Raw genomic sequence first — 6,299 nt, forward strand, 5'->3', positions numbered from 1 at the left:
TGAGCACTGCTCCGACCCCTCGTTTATCAGCACTGTTTTCAGCACAGTGAAGAAAATTAGCCCTATCCCAGCCAAAAGCAGCACTGCAGCTGCGGCTACGGCAGTGCCGCTGCTGCCCCTGCCACGCTGCTGTGTCTGCCACTGTGAACCGCTGCCTCTGCAGGGCCCTGCTCGGTTCCTTCGGTCCCCAGCCTTCCCCCATGGTTGACCTGGCTCCATCCGAGGAAGGTGATGAGGAACACGCAGCCTTTAAGGAGGAGTCTCCAGGAATGGTCCTGGTGAGCAATGCCAGCTGGGGCCTGGGTGTCCTCCACACAGAGAGAAGATCTTTCGGGCCAGCGACAGGCTCTGAAACACCATTCCTCCTCCAGCTGACAATCCCCACGAACTTGCTGCTGCCCTTCCAGCTGCCTGTGTATTTCACATCACAGGACAGTCAGGGTTGGAAGGCACCTTAAAGCTCATCCAGTTCCAACCCCTGCTATGGGCAGGCACATCTTCCTCTAGACCAGGTTGCTCAAAGCCCCTTCCAGCCTGGGCTTGCACACTGCCAGGGATGGGGCAGCCACAGCTTCTCTGGGCAACCTGTGTCAGTGCCTCACCACCCTCATAGTGATGAATTTCTTTTTCATGTCTGATCTAAATCTCCCCTCTGTCAGTCTAAAACCATTCCCGCTTGTACAATGAGTTTGTAAGTGTGATTTCTACGTTTGTCCCTATGCAAAACAGTTCTGAACAACAAAATCTCAAAATGGAGTCAGAGGAGATTAATCGCAAAAAAAAAAAAAAAAAAAAAAAAAGAAGTAATACATTAAATAAGTTAATCACTATAATCAAGTCCTCAAAAAATACCTTTAAAAAAGGACTGGAAAAGCAAATTCTATTTTAATTGATCATTAAAGTGCTTCAGTATTATGATATATACATATACACAAACAGATATATGGAAATATTTTGTTAGACTGAGGTGTTTGAAGGATATGAGATTTAATCTCAGAGTCCAATGTAGCATTTTTGCTACGTGGATAAAAATATGAACTATATACTTATAACATGCACAAACAAAGAGGTATTTCTAAAGAACTCAGAGATCTTACTGTAGTGGTATTACTGTTTCCTGTGCACAGCCTGTATCCAGTTCCTTTTCATTTTCTGATGATTCTGTTACTTCTTTTTAGATAAGCTAAAGCAAATCATAGCTTTCATGTCAGGAAAATTAAATGTTAAAGGTGACATGGTAGTAGAAATGAGTCTGGAAAAGATGCTGCCACAGTTCATTTTTGAACACTAGCAGAACAGTGGCCTTTCATATATAACTACAATGCTGCTTTAAAATACCGGTCCTCATTTTTCTTTGACGCAGTTTAATAATCAATAAAATTTGGAACTGCTAGATAAGACACAATCAGTTTAATTGTAATGCCCAACAAAGAACATGTTTTTCTTAATAACTTGTTATAGTGATTAGAAGGAAAAAATGTCCCAAAATTCTGATGTTTCAAGGATTTTTTTTTTAATTTTCACTTATTTTTCTGACTGCAAGCTATCCTCTGTTATTGTGAGAGATATATTTATTATAATGTTATCTTGCCTTTGAACTACCTGATGTCTAATAAGATGTGAGTTTGGATCCCAGGATTAGGGGATGTACAACATGTTTCCAGTGTGCTGTAAGAGTTGAACTCAGCACTAACTTTTCCTCTGACTGAGTGACAAACAGCATTTTTCTCTCCTGAACTGGTTTCAGAACTTGTAGGAATTGACGATCTCTATCAGATGTTATTAGAAAAGGTTGATGGGAAAAAATAAGCTATTGGAAAGATTAGTGTATATGCTTGTGTGCAGAATATGGTCACATAAAGTTTGTTTCTTTAGGAACCCATCTTAAAATACTTAAAATACATATTTTGAAATGTACAGATACTACATAGTATCTTTGAAGTCAACATACATATTCCAATATCTTTTCAAGACTGTCCTGTAACGGGTATTGGGAACAAGGTTGTTTCATTTTATACCTATTGCATCATTAACCTATGCCTTTGCAGTTTTCCCTTCTGTGCTATTTCTCTGCCAAAGCATTTTGAGTTTTCTTCAGGATTGTGTGGGTGAAGGAAAAAGGCGTGCAGCATCCAATTCAGCATCAACTATGTCTTGGCACCCAAAGGCTGAAAGTGCTTATTTGCTTCCCTATATCTACAGTTAATGCTGTGTGTTTCTCGTGTAGTCAGTAATACTGCTCTTGCACAAAATGGTTGTTCTGAGTGTCGTTTGGTGGTGGACTATAATGCCTGTGTAATCACAGGGAAGGGTGTCACGGTTAGAAGAAAAGTGCTTTTGTTGGAGATGGATCCAGAGCAGCACAACCTGTCTCCATCTGGCCACTGTGTTTCTGCTCTCTCTAATACATCACTAGTGTTGCTTTGCACAAGGGAACACTGAGAACTCACCGTGGGCTCTGGGAAGACTGATTGCTGCTGGTAGCTGGATCAGGGCTGTCCCTGGCTGCTGATGGCATTGTATGAATAATTGCTGATGCCGGGGAGAGAAGGGCTGGAACTATGACATCCAACACTTTGATTGGTATAAGTGGTTATGGATTCATGCGCAACAGGACAAGCAACTTAGGACAAGAGGAAACAGCCTCAAGCTGCTCCAGGGGAGGTTTAGATTGCAAAAATTTTTTCACAGAGAGCATGATCAGGCAATGGAACAGGCTTCCCTGGAAGCATTCCAAAACTGTGTAAATGAGGCCCCTAGCGGTATGGTTCTGAAGTGGTGGACTTGACAGTCTTGGGGAACGGTTGTACTTGATGATCTTGAAGATCCTTTCCAACCTAGTTGATTCTATGATTAACAAGAAAAGGAAAGCCAGAAAACTTGGACCTCTGTTTTTCAATTAAATGTGTTTACACTGTCTACAGGATGAGTGTGCATCCCATAGGCAGCATCATGAGCATGTGGATAGGTATCTCACTGCTGTTCCCTCAAAGTTCTTAGGATAAATGGGCTGGTGGCTGTGCCATGGGATGGGTACTGTGGGACCTGGCGATGCTGAGTATTAGGGATATTTGATCCTTACATTACAAATGTTCCTGTTACACTATTCCTGGAGTTCCTGCTGTGAACAGACCTGGCTGAAAAACCTGCTAGTCTGCTATGTGCTGCTAGAATGAGACCTACAGTGGGTGCTGTAATGGAGGAATTACTGCGGGTTTTTGCATTCCATGGAGGATTTTTGCATGAGGGCAGGAATGTGTGGCTTTTTAATCTATTGCTTAGTGTGCTGCTGTTGAGGCCCATAAAAATAAAGTGAACAAACAGTGACTATTTTGCTACTCTGAGTAACTGGAGAGAATGACACAGGTTCTTTGGGTGACAGCTCCAACTGATACATCAAGAAACTACCTCCAAGACCTATGCAGAACACAGACATCCTCTGCACTCTGCTGGTGGTAATGAGCAGGACTGACGGCTCACTGTGCTGCGAAGGAAGCGCGAGCTCATGTGCCCCATGTGCCCAAGGGCTCTATTTCGGTGTCTTCTCTCCCATCTCTTGAGCACAGCTCCAGCTGCCCCGTGTTGCTGAGGTGTGGGCGCGCTGGCTCCGGCCCCGCCGCCAGTGCCAGCAGAGGGAGCAGCCGGCAGACGCACCGGGGCGCTTTGCGTCCCGTCCCTGCATCACTCCTGCTGTGTGAGCGAGGGCGTACTCGGTGACGAAGCACCGGGACTTGTACCTATACGTCCCATCCAAATACACAGTGAAAGCGTAATGCTTTATTACCAGGGAGAGACTTGGTTTAAAGGAACATTAGCATGAATCCTTAATGCTTTGACAAAAATTAAGCCCACTGAATCTCGGTCTTCGTAATGGAGCATTGCTTAATCTTAGTTCTGGGTAGTTTTCTGCCCTAGAATAAGGCATTGCTTTATATAGCAAAGTTAAGCAAGAACTGCCTAAACATAACTAACTCAAGCAGTAATACATACACTCAGTATTTTTTACTAGGGTGTAGCTCTTCCTCTGTATCTCTGCTTCCCACCATTCCCACCGGGGGATGATGCTGGAGAAGAAGAGGAAAGGACCGTGACAACTCTATGGGGACAACATCAACACTCCTTTTGAGACAGGTGTACCTGCACGGGATTTTATCAGTGGGGTCCACACATCAACTTGAAATTGGCGTAGGAGGAAAAGAACAGAAAGAGAAGGAAGAGGGAAACTGCCCAGCGGCCAGCCAAGAAGCTAGGGCCCATAGAAGAGCATCCTTTCCAGTGTCAGCAAACCATGAAAATGAGGAAGATGACCGTAACTATTCTTGCCAGGTTTTTTCCTCTATAAACTCTGTGCTGGGCATTAGGACCCAGTTAAACACCCTCTTATCCCTGGATGCTGTCAGTGCTGACAGGATCATATCTAATCGGTTGCAGGTGGAGCATTCCAGTCACTCCAGTTTGTGCATGTTTATGGCTGGTAATGGTTGCGGGGTATTTACATGACTATTATCTGCTTTTCTGTTTGCTAACTCTTGCTTTTCCTCTAATGTAAAGTTGCAAAACATGAAGGAAGCGCGGGGGGAGTGAAGGGGAAAATCTCAGAATATTAGCAATTGCTTTCCATGAGAACCTATTGTAATACTAAGGTGCAGCAGGTGGGAGGCCGTTCAAGTAACAGCACAAAGGCAACAGTACAGGAAGGAGAAGGGAAACAGACTGACACAGCAGCTCAAGTGGAAAACTGCAGGGCTGCAAGTGAAAGGCTGGCCACAAAAGTGTGCGCAGAAGGCCCTTTGCATTGTAAAGGTGAAGGCACTTGTGCACCTGCATATGCAGCAATTGATTTGTATCACTGAACATTCAGTGATAAAAGAGAGTTTATACAATTAAACTGTGATCACAAGGTTGGACTTGGAGGCATATTAGAACTTCACAACAGGGAAGAGCACACAGTTTCTGCGTGGCATGGTTAAACTCAAGCTCTATGGTTAAGTTCAGTCTCTATGCAAGAAAGAAAAAAGTGGGTTTTGATAAATTTCTTAAACTTGACTTGTAATTTTAGGCTTTTTTTCCTGCTCTTACTTTTTCCCATTGATAGGAAGCACATGGCATGAGCATCGACTCTCAAAACATACCTTTTACATCAATGGTTAAAGTTTCAGTAGGGTGGGGGCCGACAATCGTATTGTTATCTTCGGTTGTAATCTTTGTTCTAATGGTGTGACAGTATGTGTGACATAAGGTATTGGGAGAAAAAATAGCATAAAGCCAGTGTACAGAGATCTGGATTTCTTTTTTTCCCTAGGAATGTAATTCATAATCCATAAAAATAATTTTGTTCAGAATGATGTCAGCTATTTATTTATAAGCCAAGAGCTTACTATTTCTCCTAAACAATCATGATACAGGGGAATTTTGTGATCTGGACTTTACTGTAAAAGCAGAGTGCCCAAGGTCACATCTATTCACTGAAACTCAGATCTCTCAAACTTCTAAGTTTACTGGGAGAAAAATGGAGGGAATAAAAGAATAACATGGTTGCATCACCCAAAGCTGGGAGGAAACAAACCCGTCTGGCTCACTTGGTTATTTTCTTTGCCAGAGGAATAAATGCTTCTGTAAAAGTAACAATTGAACATATCCCAAGTAAATAAAACTCCATTTTCATGTTTGCCACCTTGGCTGGTATTATTTTCTTTTCTTTGAAGAAAAGGAGAGCCTCCCAAGATATGACATATGAGACACTGTTGTATCACATACCGGAGGGAGCCGAAATGGACATGCTGTGGGTCTGCTACAGCCTTCAGATGTCGCTTGTAGAAAGCCACCCCTTTTCTGAACCCAGGAACTCACAGCTAGCAATGCAAGGGGGTGAACAGCATAACCTAGTTATGTTTTAAAGCCACTCTCTGTGTTGAAAAGCATATAAGAAAGTAACTTGAGGCCACAGGCTGGAGAGCATCATGGTTTCTTAGACATAGAAACAGCCCATTGTCCTTACCCTATATGCAAAAATTACACACTACATGTTCCTACTAATATCAGCCAAATCTCCATCCTATAATTAGCACATGCTTATACTGCCAAGTCCTCTGTTTTCTTTCAAGTGGTTTTCTTGTTAAGCTGTTATTATACTCTTTTACCGCACTCATTATTCAGGGTTTTGCTTAAATTGCTCCGCTTTACCTGTGTATCCCTGTCATGCACAGTTGACACCTGCCTGTTGTTGCCACAGATATGTGTTGTTTCACCAAAACCCCAGGTGTCTCCACTATCATGTTTTGGGTCTTCCCAAAACAGAT

This window comes from Lathamus discolor, chromosome Z (genome assembly GCF_037157495.1).
Source record: "Lathamus discolor isolate bLatDis1 chromosome Z, bLatDis1.hap1, whole genome shotgun sequence".
NCBI classification, from domain to species: Eukaryota; Metazoa; Chordata; class Aves; order Psittaciformes; family Psittacidae; genus Lathamus; species Lathamus discolor.